Source organism: Ranitomeya variabilis, chromosome 3, assembly GCF_051348905.1.
Source record: "Ranitomeya variabilis isolate aRanVar5 chromosome 3, aRanVar5.hap1, whole genome shotgun sequence".
In the NCBI taxonomy this organism is placed as follows: Eukaryota; Metazoa; Chordata; class Amphibia; order Anura; family Dendrobatidae; genus Ranitomeya; species Ranitomeya variabilis.
In genome coordinates, this window is record NC_135234.1 from 34,737,777 (window position 1) to 34,759,704 (window position 21,928).

General features: G+C 47.7%; 1 protein-coding gene across 2 annotated transcripts in view; it reads left to right on the plus strand.

Annotated features, from left to right (window-relative positions):
- BACH1 (BTB domain and CNC homolog 1) overlaps window positions 1-21,928 on the plus strand; it is a 48,193-nt gene that overhangs the window by 11,877 nt on the left and 14,388 nt on the right. Inside the window, exon 1 of one of the 2 annotated variants that reach the window (XM_077293952.1) lies at window positions 10,527-10,655. The exons of the other annotated variant lie outside the window; for it this stretch is intronic. The gene's annotated coding sequence lies outside the window, so the exon portion shown is untranslated. Of the gene's footprint in view, window positions 1-10,526; window positions 10,656-21,928 lie in introns of those variants that run through there. 2 annotated transcript variants of the gene reach the window in all.

Consider the following 21,928-nt stretch of genomic DNA (forward strand, 5'->3'; position numbering starts at 1 on the left):
CCTTTCATTTGGAAATCAACCTAATAACACACTGAGCTCTTAGGGAATGTGAGAACAGGTTGTAATTTGTAGTATCCAGGAAGAAAAATATTTTCCATCACCAGGAGCAAAACAGTAACAATGCAGTGATGTGATAAGAATCTGCATAACTAACCATACGCTATATCGTTGCAAGTCAAATTTATATATGAGATATCCAAGATGATTGTCTATGAGATGATGGCAGTCTCACGATCAAAGCCATAGTGGAAGGTGAGATATGGAGCCCGAAAGTCAAAAGTTCAAAACATTGTCACCCTTTTGCTCGTCAGTGTAAAACTAGTTGCATTGTTAACCTGCCTAGGTGATTAATACAACCCAAAACTTCAGATCTTCACTTCAATGGAGAAAGCTGCGATCAACTGCAGTCATCTCTCCAGTCAAGTGTTTGTAGAATTGGGTCAGAAGTTTGACACCAGGTATTTCAATGTGCCAAATATGGCTAAAAAGAGAACTACCGTATATTTTCTGAGAAACCAAGGTCGGGGTAGGGCACCCAGCTAAATGTCTCCATACCTATTGTCCTATTGCACCTTTTTACTATTTTTGATAACCCGTCTAGTCTCCAGTTGGCTTTTCTTGGCTCTTCTCCTATATTTGCTGCATATGGGCCATGTACATGGCATTAAAAGAGTCGTCGGGAGGCCGATGTGCATAGATCTCAGCAGAGCACCACAGCCTCTTTGTTCTAGTGGTCAGTGGGGGCTTTCAGTGCCGGGACCCCATGGGCTTTACTTCTAAAATTTGTACATGACATGTCACTTCTTTATATTGACATTGGCTCCTCAATCAGACAATGACTAAGGAGGAACTGAGAATACTGCAAACATCCCTATAGTACTACAGCTAGGGAGGACTATGCCACGCTTACATTTTTCCTACTGACTTGACAAGATAGGAAATACACAATATGGGACACCACCACATCACCTACAGGAGCTTTCATGACCTCCCACTGTCAATCCATAGACATTAATATGGAGTCGGTTCCTCTGCAGATATATCGGCTCCTGCTCTTCTGGGAAGGATTTCTACAAGATTTTTGGAGGTGTCTGTGGGATTTCTTGCCTTTTTTTATTCAGAAGAGCACTTGTGAGGAGAGACCCTGATGTTGGGGAGAGGCCGGGCTTACATTCTTCAGTTTTGTTGTTGGATGGGGCTGAGGTCTGACCTCTGTGCGTCCACCAGTCATGATCTTCCCACCAAATTCCCCCAACCATCTCTTTATAGATCTTGTACACTAGGCGCAGTCATTAAGAGCAGAAAAGGGTCTTCCCCAAAATGTTCCCATAGAGTTGGAAGCTAAAATTGTCCTAGATGTCTGGTGGTGAAGCATTAAGCATTCATTTTCTGTCACTGAAACTAAGGGTCAGAGGTGCCAAACTGTACAGGGGGCACAATGCAGGCAGGTAACGTTTTCCTGGAATTCATCAAAGCACAGCAATAGCACTGTATGATAGTATGATAACACTGTATGGTGGTATTGCGGTTTTATATCACTGTATGATGGTATGGTGGTATTATAGCACTGTATGGTAGTATGGCAGTATTATATCACTGTATGATGGTTGTGGATGAACGGGGTCAGTGAGTGCTCTAGTCCGCCTTTAACAAGTCTGCCTTTAACAAGACTGCATGGACCAGGGCTCATACCACTGAACACCCGCTCTATCTCCCCGTGGGCAATACACTACACAGACAACACAGGGTGAGGGTAAAACAGTGTGACAATACTTTATTGAACCACAACACTCAATAGCAAACAGAACAATCTCAGCAATTACCCCAAGATGGTGCACATTACAGGGCCTCACCCTTCCGCTGACTCACTGGGATAATGGTAGATGTTATGTCCGAGCTCCCAGGGTCGCTATCCCACCTGTGATACACCCACAGAGAAGAGATATCGACAAGCATAGGAAGATGACAGAGAACAGTCCACAGAGTCCGTACAAGGTCCAAAGCCAGTTGACACGAGAATCACCACCTAGCTTATCCGACTGTCTCCATGGAACCAGGCGACCAGCGGGTCCCAACCCTGGCTTTCTCCAAACATATCCATGGTTCAGAGATGGTCACTGGATCAGATCTGTGTCCTTCCAACCGGAGCCGAAAACCCCTAGGTTGTTTCCTATAGAATCCTAGATCAGTGTCCCGCGTGATGGTGCCATGATGAATTGGCTGCAGTCCTGTCTCTCCTCCATTGCGTATCTTGCAGAATTTCCGTCTGGTAGCTCTGTGTTTTTCAGATCTGTTCTCTGAGCATTTTTATACCCGAGGCCTGTAAGCTACTTTTAGGGTACTGTCACACAGTGGCACTTTGATCGCTACGACTGTACGATCCGTGACGTTCCAGCGATATCCATACGATATCGCTGTGTCTGACACGCAGCAGCGATCAGGGACCCTGTTGAGAATCGTACGTCGTAGCAGATCGTTTGGAACTTTATTTCGTCGCTGGATCTCCTGCTGTCATCGCTGGATCGGTGTGTGTGACACCGATCCAACGATGCGTTCGATTGTAACCAGGGTAAACATCGGGTTACTAAGCGCAGGGCCGTTCTTAGTAACCCGATGTTTACCCTGGTTACCATCGTAAATGTAAAAAAAACAAACCGTACATACTCACCTTTCGGTGTCCGTCAGGTCCCTTGCCGTCTGCTTCCCGCTCTGACTGAGTGCCGCCGTAAAGTGAAAGCAGAGCACAGCAGTGACGTCACCGCTGTGCTGTGTGTTTACTTTCCGGCCGGCAGTCACAGTCAGAGCGGGAAGGAGACGGCAAGGGACCTGACGGACACCGAAAGGTGAGCATGTACGGTTTGTTTTTTTTACATTTACGACGGTAACCAGGGTAAACATCGGGTTACTAAGCGCGGCCCTGCGATTAGTAACCCGATGTTTACCCTGGTTACCCGGGGCCTTCGGCATCGTTGGTCGCTGGAGAGCTGTCTGTGTGACAGCTCCCCAGCGACCACACAACAACTTACCAACGATCACGGCCAGGTCGTATCGCTGGTCGTGATCGTTGGAAAGTTGCAGAGTGTGACAGTACCCTTAGAATTACCCAGTGTCCTTCAGTCCCCCTCACAGCCTTTTCCTATCTACCTTCAAAGTCAACAAACTGGTTGCAGAATACAATACGCAATTAGCATATCAGCACACAATAAACAAAGATAAACACACACTATGTACAAGTCACTATTACAGACTTAAGGTACCTTCACACGAAACGACTTTGTAACGATATCGCTAGCGATCTGTGACGTTGCAGCGTCCTCGCTAGCGATATCGTTTAGTTTGACACGCAGCAGCAATCAGGATCCTGCTGTGATGTCGCTGGTTGCTGAATAAAGTTCAGAACTTTATTTGGTCGTCCGATCGCCGTGTATCGTTGTGTTTGACAGCAAAAGCAACGATACCAGCGATATTTTACACTGGTAACCAGGGTAAACATCGGGTTACTAAGCGCAGGGCCGCGCTTAGTAACCCGATGTTTACCCTGGTTACCAGCGTAAAATGTAAAAAAAACAAACAGTACATACTTACATGCGTCCCCCCGGCGTCCGCTTCCCACACTGACTGAGCGCCGCAAAGTGAAAGTGAAAGCACAGCACAGCGGTGACGTCACCGCTGTGCCCTGCTACTGCCGGCGCTCACACAGTGCAGGAAGCGGACGCCGGGGGACGCATGTAAGTATGTACTGTTTGGTTTTTTTACATTTTACGCTGGTAACCAGGGTAAACATCGGGTTACTAAGCGCGGCCCTGTGCTTAGCAACCCGATGTTTACCCTGGTTACCCGGGGACCACGGCATCGTTGGTCGCTGGAGAGCGGTCTGTGTGACAGCTCTCCAGCGACCAAACAGCGATGCTGCAGCGATCGGCATCGTTGTCGCTAGCTGCAGCGTCGCTTCGTGTGAAGGTACCTTCACACTGAACAACTTAACAACGATATCGCTAGCGATCCGTGACGTTGCAGCGTCCTGGATAGCGATATCGTTGTGTTTGACATGCAGCAGCGATCAGGATCCTGCTGTGACATCGTTGGTCGGAGCTAGAAGGCCAGCACCTTATTTCGTCGCTGGATCTCCTGCAGACATCGCTGAGTCGGCGTGTGTGACGCTGATTCAGCGATGTCTTCACTGGTAACCAGGGTAAACATCGGGTTACTAAGCGCGGCCCTGCACTTAGTAACCCGATGTTTACCCTGGTTACCCGGGGACTTCGGCATCGTTGGTCACTGGAGAGCTGTCTGTGTGACAGCTCTCCAGCGACCACACAGCGATGCGGCAGCGATCGGCATCGTTGTCTAGATCGCTGCAGCGTCGCTAAATGTGATGGTACCTTTACACAGTATGTTAAATAGTATATCAGTTTGCAAGTCTGCCTTCTTGACCCACCAGACATAAACACTTAAATTCACAAGCTAATATACAGATAAAAAGTCAATTCTTCTTGGTTTGCAAAAACATATTAGTCTGGGTAATTAAGATATACTCTGGTTTCTTCACAATGGTATGGTGATATTATAGCACTGTATGATGGTATGGTGGTATCATAGCACTGTATTATGGTATTATAGCACTGTTTGGTGGTATGGTGGTATAGCACTTTATGGTGGTATATCACTGTATAATGGTATGGGGGTATTATAGCAGTGTATGGTGGTATTATAACATTGTATGATGGTATAATAGCACTGTATAGTGGTATACTGGTATTCTAGCACTGTATCGTGGTATTCTAGCACTGTACGGTGGCATGGTGGTATTATTGCACTGTATGGTGGTATGGCGGTATTATAGCACTGCATGGTGGTATGGCGGTATTATAGCACTGTATGATGGTATGGTGGTATTATAGCTCTGTGTGGCAGTATTATAGCACTGTATGGTGGTATTCTAGTACTGTATGGTGGCATTATAGCACTGTATGGTTGTATTCTAGCACTGTATGATGGTATGGCGGTATTATAGCACTGTGTGGTGGTATGGCGGTATTATAACACTGTATGATATTATGGTGATATTATAGTACTGTGTGGCGGTATGGCGGTATTATTTAACAACCATATGCCAATATTTGAGCATGATTGCTCTTTTCAGCTAAGACCAAGTTTATTTTGCTGTTAGGGTATGTGCAGACGATCAGGAAATGCTGCGGGTTGGACGCTGTCCACTATGCGTCCAGAGAAGCCCGCGGCTCACCCACAGAGACAGACATGTATCACGTCTCTCCAGACTGCAGCATGTCAATTTCACTAATAGAATGTATTGGACGCGGTGATTCCGCACGGTTCTGTGAACACATGTGGACTCATCTGCGTTCTATAGACGGCAGCGAACATGCGCTGCATCCAAAGTGCTGCCAGTTCCAGATGGTGGGCACATACCCTTACTGTATCACCCACCTTCCTAGGTTTTTATACTCTGTGTACGGGAATATGGCCCGTTAATATGAGGAGTCATATAAATATGGAATCACATGGTTCCTAGGGAATAAAACAGAACATTTGATCCGGTGTACTTCAGCAGAATCTCTTGTTTCGGTTGCATTTCTGGTAATTGTTGTGCTGTGATGAAATATTCAGTTACACAACAGCTTCAGTCGTGGAGTGAGGAAACGCTGATTCATCCCCTGTCAGCACGCCACAGTGAGTCAGCAGCCCGAGACCTCACACTAGTGTGCAAACTGGTGTCCACTGGGAATCCCGCCTCATCCCAGGAAACCCGCATTGAGGTTAATGTGATGCAATCCGACCCTCAGGCCCGACAAAGTGAAGAGAATAGACAGTTATGAGATTATAATGCACCATTATGTTATATTATGATGCTCCTTCTTCCTTATAATGTTTGGTCCAAGAACCTCACTGAATCAAATAAGAATTGCAGGGTTATTCTCTAACCATAAGAAGTTATTCTCAATCCATAGTATATGGGATTTCTTACTAATCACTGGTTATCCGACTGCTGGGACCCCCACTGATCCTGAAAAAGGCAGATACCGGTCTTGAATTGAATGGATTGAGCAAGCGCTGCCTCCACTCCATTCATTGTCTACTAGACTGATGCAAATTGCTGAGCGCTGCATTCCACAGTCTCATAGACAATGAATGGAGCATTGTATTTTTTGCTACATTAACATAGGTTTTGCATAGTCCAGTTCCAAGGATCCAGAGCCCCAATTTTGATGATGTGGTGGGCCAAGCGGTAGGACCCCCATTCATCAGTTACTGATTTTCTATTCTATGGAATGGGGATGATGTACTTTTTTTTAGGACTAACCCTTTCTGCTGCGGAAATACACATCAACTTGTCAGTATGCCCAGCCATTCAGTAGAATGGTGGTGGCCAATGACCCCTAAAAATGTCAGCCAAGGGTCAACCATAACAAACTCACTGCGGGCTCGGCAACTCCCGTAATTATCAAACATGTAATGGAAAATGCAGCACCAAGGGCAAATATGGCTTCCTCTCCATGGGGAACGCTGACTCCGTGAATCAGTAACGGGGGTCACAGGACCCCCGTATCCTGGTAGGACAGCACCTCATTAGGCATAGTTCCCAGCAGTGCCGAATTATCAGGAACTATTGGGCACAATTACCCCAATCTCAGCAAGTCTCAGTCCAAAACGAGGCAAGGTTTGTGTAAACCCTGCACAAATACAGAGAGTTTCTGCACATTGTTCGACATTCTGGGGTGCCTTTAATGTTCATTTTAAAGGGGTTATCTAAGTATATATCATAATGTGTAGAGTTCTGTGGGGTCCATCATACTGTGTGTGTGTGTGTGGGGGGGGGCTGTGGGTACATCATACTGGGTGAGAAGTACTGTGGGGGCATCATATTTTGTGTGGGGGCATCATACTATATGGAGGCTGTGGAGACATCATACTGTATATAAAGGGGCTTTGGAGACATCATACTGTGTGGGGGTATCAAGTTGTGTGGGAGGTAGTCTGTGTGGGTATTATACTGTGGGAGGAGCTGTGGGGACATTATACTGTGTGGGGTGTACTCTGCTGACTCATATGGTGTGCAATGGCATGGGGTATACTGTGGGGGCATCATATTGTGCATGGAGACATCATACTGTGTGTTGAGCAGGGCCGGACTGGGACTAAAATTCAGCCCTGGCATTTGAAGTCACACAGGCCCACTTGTCGCATGGTGACTGTATAATATCTTTGTACACTTGTAGGCTACAAGAAGTGAGGGGAGTGTAACACGACTATATAACATATAATTACAGCTGTATCCAGCATAACAGCTCAGTCCCCATAGAATGTAATACAGCACAGCCCCCATAGACTATAATACAGCACAGCCCCCATAGACTATAGTACAGCACAGCCCCCATAGAATGTAATACAGCACAGCCCCCATAGAATGTAATACAGCACAGCCCCCATATAATGTAATACAGCACAGCCCCCATAGAATGTAATGCAGAACAGCCCCATAGAATTTAATGCAGCACAGTCCCCATAGAATGTAATGCAGCACAGCCCCCATAGAATGTAATGCAGCCAGCCCCATAGAATGTAATGCAGCACAGCCTCCATAGAATGTAATGCAGCCAGCCCCATAGAATTAAATGCAGCACAGCCCCATAGAATGTAATACAGCACAGCCCCATAGAATATAATGCAGCACAGCCCCATAGAATATAATGCAGCACAGCCCCATACAATATAATGCAGCACAGCCACCATACAATGTAATGCAGCCAGCCCCATAGAATATAATGCAGCACAGGTCCATAGAATGGAATGCAGCCAGCCCCATAGAATATAATGCAGCACAGGCCCATGGAATGGAATGCAGCCAGCCCCATAGAATATAGTGCAGCACAGGCCGATGTAATGGAATGCAGCCAGCCCCATAGAATATAATGCAGCACAGGCCCATGGAATGGAATGCAGCCAGCCCCCATAGAATGTAATGCAGGCAGACACCATACAATATAATGCAGCACAGCCCCCATAGAATGTAATGCAGGCAGGCAGCCCCCATAGAATGTAATGCAGGCAGGCAGCCCCCATAGAATGTAATGCAGGCAGGCAGCCCCCATAGAATGTAATGCAGGCAGGCAGCCCCCATAGAATGTAATGCAGGCAGGCAGCCCCCCATAGAATGTAATGCAGGCAGGCAGCCCCCATAGAAAGTAATGCAGGCAGCCCCCATAGAAAGTAATGCAGGCAGGCAGCCCCCATAGAAAGTAATGCAGGCAGGCAGCCCCCATAGAATGTAATGCAGGCAGGCAGCCCCCATAGAAAGTAATGCAGGCAGGCAGCCCCCATAGAAAGTAATGCAGGCAGGCAGCCCCCATAGAAAGTAATGCAGGCAGGCAGCCCCCATAGAAAGTAATGCAGGCAGGCAGCCCCCATAGAGTGTAATGCAGGCAGGCAGCCCCCATAGAAAGTAATGCAGGCAGGCAGCCCCCATAGAAAGTAATGCAGGCAGGCAGCCCCCATAGAAAGTAATGCAGGCAGGCAGCCCCCATAGAAAGTAATGCAGGCAGGCAGTCCCCATAGAAAGTAATGCAGGCAGGCAGCCCCCATAGAATGTAATGCAGGCAGGCAGCCCCCATAGAAAGTAATGCAGGCAGGCAGCCCCCATAGAATGTAATGCAGGCAGGCAGCCCCCATAGAAAGTAATGCAGGCAGGCAGCCCCCATAGAAAGTAATGCAGGCAGGCAGCCCCCATAGAAAGTAATGCAGGCAGGCAGCCCCCATAGAATGTAATGCAGGCAGGCAGCCCCCATAGAAAGTAATGAGGCAGGCAGCCCCCATAGAAAGTAATGCAGGCAGGCAGCCCCCATAGAAAGTAATGCAGGCAGGCAGCCCCCATAGAATGTAATGCAGGCAGGCAGCCCCCATAGAATGTAATGCAGGCAGGCAGCCCCCATAGAAAGTAATGCAGGCAGGCCGCCCCCATAGAATGTAATGCAGGCAGGCAGCCCCCATAGAAAGTAATGCAGGCAGGCAGCCCCCATAGAAAGTAATGCAGGCAGGCAGCCCCCATAGAAAGTAATGCAGGCAGGCAGCCCCCATAGAAAGTAATGCAGGCAGGCAGCCCCCATAGAAAGTAATGCAGGCAGGCAGCCCCCATAGAATGTAATGCAGGCAGGCAGCCCCCATAGAAAGTAATGCAGGCAGGCAGCCCCCATAGAATGTAATGCAGGCAGGCAGCCCCCATAGAAAGTAATGCAGGCAGGCAGCCCCCATAGAATGTAATGCAGGCAGGCAGCCCCCATAGAATGTAATGCAGGCAGGCAGTCCCCATAGAATGTAATGCAGGCAGGCAGCCCCCATAGAAAGTAATGCAGGCAGGCAGCCCCCATAGAAAGTAATGCAGGCAGGCAGCCCCCATAGAAAGTAATGCAGGCGGTCAGCCCCCATAGAAAGTAATGCAGGCAGCCCCCATAGAAAGTAATGCAGGCAGGCAGCCCCCCCCCCCAATAGCTCCACAATCCAGTCATCACTCATTGATAAAAAAAAAACAAAACACACTAGTCACCTCTCTCCTCGTGTCCCGCGCTGCTCCTGGCTCCGGCCTCAGCAGTCGCAGTCTGCCCGCCCGGTCACACTGCAGGTGCGCAATGATATGACGTCATCGCGCACCCGCAGTGTCAGCGGCAGGCAGAGCGGGGAATGATGGGAGAGGGGGCGTCAGCAGACGCTCTCTCCTCCATCATTGCATTCAACTGTACCGGCGTCTATGACGCCGGTATAGTTGAATGCGGGGCCGGGAGTGTGCCGCGACAGCGTGGGGAGTGTGCCGACAGCGGCACATTCGAGCGGCCCACTACTGCCACCGGCCCTTCTGGCATTTGCCAGAACTGCCCTATGGCCAGTCCGGCCCTGGTGTTGAGTACTATGGGGGCATCATAGTTTGTGGGTAGCACTGTGGGGGGGCATCATAATCTGTGGGGTGCGCGGAGGCATCATACTGTGTGGTGAGTACTATGGGAACATCATATTTTGCGTGGGGGCATCATACTGTATGGGGTGTGCTCTGGGGGCATCATATTATGTGTGGGGCATCATATTATGTGCGGGGGCATCATACTGTGTAGGAGGTCCTGTAGGGGCATTGTACTGTGTGTTGAGTAGTATGGGGGCATCATACTGTGAGGGAGGCACTGTTGGAACATCATATTTTGTGCGGGGACATCATACTATATTACATGGGGTGTGCTGTCGGGGCATCTCACTGTGTAGGAGGTCCTGTGGGAGCATCAAATTTTGTGTGGTGAGTACTATGGGGCATCATTCTTTGTGGGAGGCAATGTGGGGGCATCATACTATAACCATTGTTGGGGCCTTCCCTTGTGCTGGGGCACTGCACCTATGTATGTGAGTGACGCCTCTATATTACACTGTTTGCACATTTTCGTCAGATGTTACACACTGAGGCTGTACGGTATGTGTTAGTCACAGCACACATTCCATTCCCCCTCACACACACTTTGCATACTGTCCGAATTTGACCCTCCTCAGCCTCTGTAGCCGGTGACGTCACACAGTTACGTCACTGCAGGAGACACAGGCAGTCCAGGAAGCTGGAAGAGAATAAGGAAGAGCAGAGCGAGGAGTCCGTGTCTCCGGCCGCGGTGAGTGCGGGGAGACTGAGGGGAGAGGGGCCGCCCGGCACTGCGGGGAGGAGAGGGCTGCCATATCTCAGGGGCGCCGACATCACCTCTTAAAGGGGACGCGTCCTATGTGATCAATGTGAGGGCTGTTGTGTGTATGGCAGTGGCTTGGCATTATGGCACTTTGCATCACACGCAATATGTGTGTTAGATTATATATATATATATATATATATATATATATATATATATATCTCAGCTGTGACGTCACAGGATCCAGTGTGAGGACGTCTTGGATCCATATAAATAGCCATTAAAAGGTATCAACCACTGAGGACTCTCAATCTAATATATAAAGCTGAATGTGTGTATGTGTGTATGTCCGGGATTGGCATCTGAACCGTCGCAGCTACAGCCACAAAATTTTGCACAGTCACACGTCTGGACCCCGAGAGCGTCATAGGCTATGCTGTGAGGTGAAATTTTAACCCCGCGCTTTCCATTTCACCAAACAATTTTGCCCCTATCTACATAATGGGGAAAAAGTGAAAGGAAAAGTGTTGGAGGCAAATTAACAGCTGCCAGATGTGAACAAGGGGGACTTAAAGAATGAGAGCGATAGCGCCAAAGAGTATATTCTGTACAGTTGCTAAGGTGGGGCCCCGACATGGGATAATCACCACACCACCACGGGGATATGAACACACACACAAAATGCGCCACACACTACCACGTGCTCGAACACATATACCACCCTCAGCACACATTTCACCACACATACACCAACCTCGCCACATAAAAGTCGAAACACAAAAGTCGCAGCTCAAAATTCGCCACGCGCAAAACTCGCCACGCGCAAAACTCTCCACATGCAAAACTCGCCACACGTGCAAAACTCACCTCATGGAAAACTCGCCACACGCAAAACTTGCACACGCGGAAAAATTGCCACATGCACAAAAGTTGCAACACATGCAAAAGTTGCCTCACACAAAACTTGCACATACTCAAAAGGCACCACACATAAAACTCGCCACGCGCAAAACTCGCCATGCGCATAACTTGCTGCACACAACTTGCTACACTAACCTGTCACATGCAACTCGACACACAAAATGTTGCTACACGCATGTCGCCACACAAAACTCATCTCACAAAAGTCGCTACATGCATGTCGCCACACGCAACTCAACACACACAACTTGACACACGAAACTCGCCCTAAAACACACACAAGTCTGGTATTATCCTTCAAAAATAAAAATCTGATTAATAAGCAGACAAACTACAAGAGCAACAAATGTACCATATAGGAATCCGGCAGCTGTCAGTCACATGACCAGTCTATTATGTGTATGTGTGAGCTAATATATACTGCCAGGGGGTGGGCTTACTGTTGGCTGGGGATTTATCAGGCTGCCAATTTAGCTTACAAATACTGAGGTAAAAATACTGACCAAATAACGTGTGAACGAGGGCTAATACAGGAGGAGATGACATACAGATATATACTATATACAGGAGGAGATGACACACAGGTATATACTATTTACAGGGGAGATGACACACAGGTATATACTATATGCAGGAGGAGATGACACACAGGTATATACTAGATACAGGGGAGATGACACACAGCAGGTATATACTATATACAGGCGAGATGACATACAGGTATATACTATATACAGGAGATGACATACAGGTATATACTATATACAGAAGGAGATGACACACAGGTATATACTATATTCAGGAGCAGATTACCTACAGGTATATAGTATATACAGGAGGAGATGACATACAGGTATATGCTATCTATAGGAGGAGATGACATACAGGTATATACTATATACAGGAGGAGATGACACACAGATATATACTATATATAGGTGAGATGACACAGGTATATACTATATACAGGAGGAGATTACATACAGGTATATACTATATATAGGAGGAGATGATATACACGTATATACTATATACAGGGGAGATGACACACAGCAGGTATATACTATATACAGGGGAGATGACATACAGGTATATACTATATACAGGAGATGACATACAGGTGTATACTATATATAAGGGAGATGACAAATGTATATACTGAGGTGAAAATGAAAAGGTGTGAGTGCAAAATGAGAGGAGTGAGGGAAAATAGTGGAGTGATCGGAAAATGACAGATGTGAGGTCGAAATGACAAGTGTTAGGGGGGAATGAGAGGAGTGAGGGGGAAAATAAGAGGAGTGAGGGGGAAAATGAGAGGTGTGAGGGAGAAAATGAGAGATGTGAGGGGGAAAATGAAAGATGTGATGGGGAAAATGAGAAGCGTGATGGGAAAATAAGAGAAGTGAGGTGCTATAACTAACCACAGATATTTACTATGCCCAGGCAACGCCGGGCTCTTCAGCTAGCTTAGATTTACAATCTCCATGCTTTTCTCATGGTCAACTTTATGTGGCCTGTTCAAGAGTTGGAACAGCCAAAAATCTGTTAGTTTTTCCTTCAGGTGCAAAGACAAAGAATGTCGTTTATCAAAAGGCTCTCGAATAAGTAGTAGAAGATTACTTCACATTACTTGGCCAATTTAGTTAAATCTGTGTGGAATATCTCTGGTGTTGAAATATATGTTGTAAAATGCTTCTATTAGCTTAGTTTTTGCCTTTTAATAATTACATTTCTATCTATTTGTTTTGTGGTTTTTTTGTGCAGAATAAATTTTTGTTAACACATTCTATTTTGCTAACAGCAGTTATTCCCCCGGGCGAAGCCGGGTAGTACAGCTAGTTCTAAATATTTTTCTATAAATAGGCTGGAGATGCAATACCATGCACAGCCTATGGGCAAGAGAGGCGCTGTTTCTATGAGGAGGGGGAAATAAAATGGGTGTAATCTGCATAAATGGTCTCAAGTGGTGCATAGTGAATTCTATATATTTATTGCAATTCACTGGTCAGCCAGAGGGGGAGCTGCTGCTGGGAGCTGACTCTCTATGTGGCTCCTATAGAGGACATCTGTCAGACGTATATCCAATGGCTGGGATGTGCGTGCCCCTTTAAAGGCTTAGTCCCATGACTATTTTGATATCTGGGGTATCACCTCTGGGGGGCGCCACTGTACATGAGAATGATGCGGTTGCAGCACAGTCTTCCTTGCACAGCGGCGCTCTCAGGGATCTGCGACCGGCCCCAGCAGGGTAATCGGGGGCTCCCTTGTACAGAGACGTGTCTGCAGCGGGGAAGACGCACTACAGCCACTGGTATCTTGGGATCGATGTGAGGATTCAGAGATTGGTTCCCAGCCATCATTGTCTCTTTCTAATAATTATACCACCATTGGCTCAGGGTATGCAAAAAAAAAAAAAAAAAAAAAAACACCACCAAAGATTTGGGGCTTGGTGCTGCCTCTCACCGCTGCTCCCATCTTTGTTCATCAGCTACAGCACTGCAGCCAGTCACTGACCTCTGCAGCTTGGGCTGTCTTATGTAGGAGTAACTGACTGCAGTGCTGCTGATGTGACATCACCACTGCAGCTGATCAACAAAGACCAGAGCCGTAGCAAGAGGCAGCTCTAGACCCCGGGAGGGGGAGAAAAAGGTCAGTTACTGAGTAGTTATGAGCGAATGTGCTCAGATAAGGTGTTATCTCATCATGCTCGGGTGCTGAGTGTCTACAGCATGCTCCAGTACTATGTTCGAGTCCCCGCGGCTGCATGTCTCATGGCTGCTCAACAGCTGCAGCATATGCATGGATTGCCTGTTTGTTATACAACCCCTCCGTGTGTTGCGGCTGTCAAACAGTCGTGAGACATGCAGCTGCGGGGACACAAACATATTATTAGAGCATTCTGTAGACACTCAGCACCCGAGCATGCTGAGATAACACCTTATCCCAGCACGTTTGCTCATCACTAGTGATGAGCGAATATACTCGTTGCTCGGGTTTTCCAGAGCACGCTCGGGTGACCTCCGAGTATTTATGACTGCTCGGAGATTTAGTTTTCATCGCCTCAGCTGAATGATTTACAGCTAGTCGCCAGGCTGAGTACATGTGGGGGTTGCCTGGTTGCTAGGGAATCCCCACATGTAATCAAGCTGGCTAGTAGCTGTAAATCATTCAGCTGCCGGGATGAAAACTAAATCTCCGAGCAGTCATAAATACTCGGAGGACACCCGAGCGTGCTCTGGAAAACCCGAGCAACGAGTATATTCGCTCATCACTATTCCTGAGTACTTCCGGGAATAATCTTTTGAAATGGTTCCACCCCCTTAAGCGATGGCATATCTCCCTTTAAGTCACAGCATCACAAGTTTCCAAGTAGAAGGTCTGGCTTTTTGACCACAATGTTTCCATGTAGCTGCGTCCCGCTGGTTGCTGCCAGCTCTGAACTGATGCCTCTGCTGGGCATCTTCTGATTTTACAGGATAGTAACATAATGTGTCTTTTACCTACTGCGATGTTTCCTTGGCCGACCACTTCATCTATGGTCCTTAAAGTTTCCCATTTCTCGGTGCCTCTTCAAAAGAACTTGTACCGCACATCTTGACATTTTTCTGGTGCACACTTTGCTGATGCAGTACAACTACCTTGTGTCTTCCCCTGTTGTTTGACGTGTGACATAAAACTGTCTTCCACAACCTCACCTTTTGCACCAGAGCTTGTGTGTTCCTCACCCAGTGTTAAGCCTCCTACACAGCTGATTGTTATGGTTTGTGTTTCACCCTACACATGACGCTGATGATCATTCTCACCGGTTTGGTATAATTAGTTATCCTACACCCGACCATAATCCTGTCTCTGTGCACGTGTACCTAGAAGAATTGATGCTGCAGTTTGGAATGTGACGAGCTCTCACCAAATATTGATTTGTCTTAGGATCTTTTATTTGTTCGCTCTGCATTTTGCTAATTGATAAACTGTACAATATTTATTTTTCATAGCTTCTTAACCTGCAGCATTTTTTTTTCTCACCTTCCTAAAACTTTTGCACAGTACTGGATAAACTTTGACTTTTCTCATTTCTAGATCAGTTAGTGTGATCATCACGATGATTCCGCGCCCCTGCAGAATGTCTGGGCTGCAGTTTTGGGGTCTGCGTGTTGCTTTTTCTTGTCCCGTCACCTTATATGCGTGTCTTTCTCGCCCCGTACACATGTGTTTCCAGGAACATGTGTACAATGCGTGTCTCTGTAAATCAGTAATTCACGTCATAAACCTCACCCCCTCCAATCACTAGAAAGTCGGAGCCTCGTCCGTCACGTTCACTTTTCTGACTTCTGGAAAGTCATTGTTTATAGAAATGGAAAATAAAACTCGGTCGGAATTGTGCGAAACATCGCAGGTGTCTGGGGCTCAGAGTGACGTAAGTGCTGTACACAAAGCTGCGGACATGCCATCATATATCTGTGTGTATAGGGCCAGGTGGAGAATCCGATTACACCACGGGGGGATAGCCCTTCTGTGACAGGAAGGGGCTGCTGGGACTATAGGGGCATTTTCATGTTAAGCTTTATTTGCTGGTACCATGTAAGGACACCTGTGAGAACTGAAGGTTTTCAGTCACCACTGGGTCTATTTGGGGCTGCCGTGACCACTGGGTCTATTTGGGGCTGCCGTGACCACTGGGTATATTTGGGGCTGCTGTGACCACTGGGTCTATTTGGGGCTGCCGTAACCACTGGGTCTATTTGGGGCTGCCGTAACCACTGGGTCTATTTGGGGCTGCCGTAACCACTGGGTATATTTGGGGCTGCTGTGACCACTGGGTCTATTTGGGGCTGCCGTAACCACTGGGTATATTTGGGGCTGCCGTAACCACTGGGTCTATTTGGGGCTGCCGTGACCACTGGGTATATTTGGGGCTGCCATGACCACTGGGTATATTTGGGGCTGCCGTGACCACTGGGTATATTTGGGGCTGCCGTGACCACTGGGTATATTTGGGGCTGCCGTGACCACTGGGTATATTTGGGGTTGCCGTGACCACTGGGTATATTTGGGGCTGCCGTGACCACTGGGTCTATTTGGGGCTGCCGTGACCACTGGGTCTATTTGGGGCTGCCGTGACCACTGGGTCTATTTGGGGCTGCCGTGACCACTGGGTATATTTGGGGCTGCCGTGACCACTGGGTCTATTTGGGGCTGCCGTGACCACTGGGTATATTTGGGGCTGCCGTGACCACTGGGTATATTTGGGGCTGCCGTGACCACTTTGTATATTTGGGGATGCCGTGACCACTGGGTCTATTTGGGGCTGCCGTGACCACTGGGTCTATTTGGGGCTGCCGTGACCACTGGGTCTATTTGGGGCTGCCGTGACCACTGGGTCTATTTGGGGCTGCCGTGACCACTGGGTATATTTGGGGCTGCCGTGACCACTTTGTATATTTGGGGCTGCCGTGACCACTGGGTCTATTTGGGGCTGCCGTGACCACTGGGTATATTTGGGGCTGCCGTGACCACTGGGTCTATTTGGGGCTGCCGTGACCACTGGGTGTATTTGGGGCTGCCGTGACCACTGGGTGTATTTGGGGCTGCCGTGACCACTGGGTATATTTGGGGCTGCCGTGACCACTGGGTATATTTGGGGCTGCCGTGACCACTGGGTATATTTGGGGAGGCCGTGACCACTGGGTATATTTGGGGCTGCCGTGACCACTGGGTGTATTTGGGGCTGCCGTGACCACTGGGTATATTTGGGGCTGCCGTGACCACTGGGTGTATTTGGGGCTGCCGTGACCACTGGGTGTATTTGGGGCTGCCGTGACCACTGGGTGTATTTGGGGCTGCCGTGACCACTGGGTGTATTTGGGGCTGCTGTGTCTCTGGCGAGGTTGAGGGGGGGCCGCCTGTGACTTGCAGGGCACTGATGAAACAGATAGATGACTTGTATGAGAAGCGGACATTTTTCTCCTCTTTTTCTTCTTCTGTGGGTGTGACTGCTAGGTTTTGCAGCCTTTTGCAAAGTCAGCAGAGGTGGAAATTTCCAGCAGCGGGATGTGAATATTCACACCTCACGTTACATTGACCTGTGAGCGGCGCGGGTTATTAGTCAAGGATGTCAGATTTGTTATATAATCCGAGCAAGCGATAATTGCAATGTGTGCAAACGTGCGGAGCCCAGGTATGTACACAGGGCGTCCTTCTGACCTAGCGATGACAGCCTCACGTCTACACAAGGTGAACAGTACATCATAGGAGCCACTTAAAATATTAACCAGAAAATACATTTTTTTCAGACTTAGCTTTTGGAGAAGCCTCTGTTTTCACCAAAACATACTAGAGTTAGGATGGGTACAGAAGCAGTGTGGTTTTGGAACAATGTGGTTTGGCGGTAATAATAATAATAATAATTATTAATTATTATTACTGTTCTCTGCAGCCCCATAGAGGTTGAATGGCGAATCACCTCCAATAATAATCTATCCCATGTCTTTCAGTTGTTTTCTAGCTTTAGTTGTTCATTGAGGAAGAACTAGGGCTCGGGAATTCGGTTCTAATGGTCAGTGTCCCATTGATTAGACGTTTATTGTATATTTTATGGATAGATGATTAAAGGGAGTCTGTCTGCCGAAAATGACTGTTCAAACCAAGCACTGGCAATCGGTGCACTCTTAGAGCGGTCGAGAAGTTTGGCCCGCCCTTTGGGTGGTTTAGTCGTTCGGCATATGTGCCCTTTGGGTTGTTGAGAGGTTCGTCGCGCACTTACTCTTGGGGTGGTCGAGAGGTTCAACAAGCACACGCCCTTGGGGTGATCGAGAGGTTCGACAAGCATGCGCCCTTGGGGTGATCGAGAGGTTCGACAAGCATGCGCCCTTGGATGGTCGAGAGGTTTGACAAGCATGCGCCCTTGGGATGGTCGAGTGGTTCGACGTGAACGCTCCCATTGGGTGGTCAAGAAGTTTGGCACACATGTACCCTTGGGGTGATTGAGAGGTTCAATGCAGGAATGATCTCTGAATTTGCGGAAATCTCCATCAGAAAACGTTTTACTGGATACATACAGGGGTTGGACAAAATAATGGAAACACCTGGAAACATCAACAAAAGTTAGTTTAATATGGTGTAGGTCCACCTTTTGTGGCGATTACAGCCTCAGTTCTCCGAGGTATGGATTCATACTGCAGTTAAAACACCCTCCAGTTCTTTGAGCGAAGATGGCGGCGGAAATCGACGTCTAACTTGAATCTCTAAAATTGACCATAAATGCTCAATAATGTTGAGGTCTGGGGATTGTGGGGGCCAGATGAGATGCTCAACTTCATTAGAATGTTCCTCGCGCCATGCTTTAACGATTCTAGCTGTATGAATTGGTGCATTATCATCCTGAAAGATGGCGTTCCCCTCCGGGAACAGTGCTTGAACCATTGGATGCACTTGGTCTCCCAAAATGCCTAAATAATCAAATCTGTTAATTCTTCCATGAAGGAAGATCATAGGCCCGGCAGATCTCCATGAAATAGCACCCCAGATCATCACAGAACCTCCGCCATGTTTTACGGTTGGGAGAAGGCAGTCTGGATGGAATGATTCTTTCGGCTGTCTCCAAGCGTACACTCGGCCGGAGGTTGAAAATAGGGTAAACGATGATTCGTCTGAGAATATCACATGTTTCCACTGCTCGAGGGACCAATTCTAGAGGTTTCTAGACCACTCTAAACGTTTGGAAACATTTGTCATTGAGAGCAGCGGTTTTCTAATTGCAGCTCTTCCGTGGAATCCAGATTTGTGCATCTCCCGACTAACAGTTTTCGTGGAAACTGGGTTCTGTAGGTGTTCATTGAGCTCAGCAGTGATTTTCGGAGCCGTGGTCTTGCGATCCTCTCTCACAATTCGCTTTAGAGTCCGACGGTCTCTCTCAGTCAACTTTGACTTTCGGCCGGACCTGTGCTTTGCTGCGGACGTTTTTCCTTCTTTTTCAAACGCAGTCATTACTTTGCAGACAGTACCTCTGGCACTTTCTGTTACACTAGCGCCTGCCATACGAGCACTAACAATTTGGCCTCTTTGAAAATCCGAGAGGTCTGCCATTGGTATCAGGTTCTCATCAATGTTCTTACAATTTTGCAAAACAGGTAATTTAAATACACATATCATATAACACAAATAATCAACTACAAAACATTACAATATGTCATGGTTTTAGTGTTTATCACATGTTTGAAGAGTATGATGCCAAAACGTTAGGTGTTTCCATTATTTTGTCCAACCCCTGTAGGTACAACAACAGATCACTGTCCCGTGGTTTCATGGTAACTGCCTTACCAAAGTACAGGCTTGATAGCCAGCCTTGCTCACACTGACAGCTGAGGGTTGCAGCGCCTAGCTGTGAGTTTTCCCTGGCTGGTTATTAAAAAATACAGGGGAACCCACGCCAGCTTTTTTTTTTTTATAAATTATTTATTTAAAGTGCAGGCGCCGGTTGATGACTACTCCCATTAGCCGCTCCTGATCTGTTATTAGCGGCATCAGACGTAGGCTGATTGGAGCTGTAGTCCCATCAGCTGACACCAGTGATCGGAGGTAAACTTTATACCTCCGATCACAGCTGTGGGCTCATGCTGCCATTTGACAGCGTGGGAACCGCGGCTATCTGACCGTTGATGATGGTTTTACCGCCGATCAGAAGCAGAGTTTGCCACGGTGGACGCCGAACTTTATTGTCCGGGTTTGCCCATTTCTAGTCACAAGTGGACATTACAGAAGCAGGACAGGCCGTGGCTGTTTAATGTAACTGGCTGTCATTACCCAGGTACCTGTATGCATGGACCCTAGGAAAGGACAGCGCTGCACTGTGCACACAGTCTGTATTTACTTCATTGCAAAGATATTCAAGGGTTAAAAAGTCAAAAGCAAATAAACCAGTAGTCCCAGCTGGGAATTTCCATGTGTGTATCACGTACCTGACATGCAGGTAGACCGTTGTAGTAGATGCACGTGTAGCTCTGTGTGTAATCGCTTATTGCTACGTGGTTGGCCTCGGGGGATATGCTAGACACTTGTAGACATGTGCCGGGTTCCCATGGTCCAGGTCACCTCTGCTGTTTGAGAAGCTGCTTAGATATGTGCTCTGTGGTCATGGTGGAGCAGGCGTCAGCCCTGGCAGTGCCAGTCATCAGCCGTCAGAGCCAGCTGGGAGCTGTACCCCCATGAAATGAGGAATTAAGCTTTAAAGGTGTCGACCACCCCTCCAAATAGTTATAGAATCCGTGTACTCTCCTTACTGATGCCCAGGTTCCCCGCCGGTCTCTTTGATTTCCTTATCCGACAAACAAACATGAGACCAAAAGGATCTGCCATTGATGGTCCAAGAAAATCCTGTACATCCGTCTGGCGGGGAAGAATCACATCAGATTTTCGGGTGGGCTTTGTCGATTTTCATATGATGCTTAAGGGGCAGTGAGACAATTTCTGACTAAATATTCCCTTGTTGTGCAAGGCTGATGAAACAGTCTAAAACACGTTATAAATGTTGCAGGGCAAGTGCAACAGTATTTTGGCACAGAATTCTGGCGCATTCAGCTTGGCAAATGTTCATTATTGTGTATTGGCCGTGAATGGCACTACAAGTTTATGGAAGGAAGCTGCAGTACTACTCATGGCCACTACACAATGTACGGCGCTGTGACGCTCCCAGTGCAGGGCGCCTGCCTCGATCAGCTGATCAGTGGGGGCGCTAGGAGTCCAGACACTTACCAGTTCCATATGGATAACTTAACCTAAGGGCTCTTTTACACGTCAGTGTTTCCGGTACGTGTGGTAACAGTTTTCACACGTACCGGAGACACTTACACATTCAAGTGAAGTGGTCTGCGCACATGCCGGTGTGTTTCCACGGACTGTGTGTTTATGAGCAAAACACACTGACATGTCCAGTTTTCTTTTTAACAGAAGCACAGTCCGCAAAGTGTCCCTCACATGTGCACACTGACACACAGAGGACATCCGTGTGTCATCGATATCACACGAACCGGCGCCTGGGAATCAGCGGTACTGTTAGCGCTTTTCCCCGGCGCCAGGTGTTGTAGACAGCTCTCACCATTCTCCTCTGCTCGCGCTGCGATCAGTGCTAGCAGGGGACACGCAGCACAATATACACATCTGTCTGTAAAGGTGACATAAGTAAGTACACCTGCACCAGAAGGTTCACTAGTAATCAAACTCTCCTTGAATGGAGTTGACCTGAAATAACATGGCATCTGTCAGGTTATTAATCATGTAAGAAACGGCGGCCCATCGGCTTGGCCTTCGTTGGTCGTTTGTGCTGCTGCGTCCCTTGTAGCCCAATT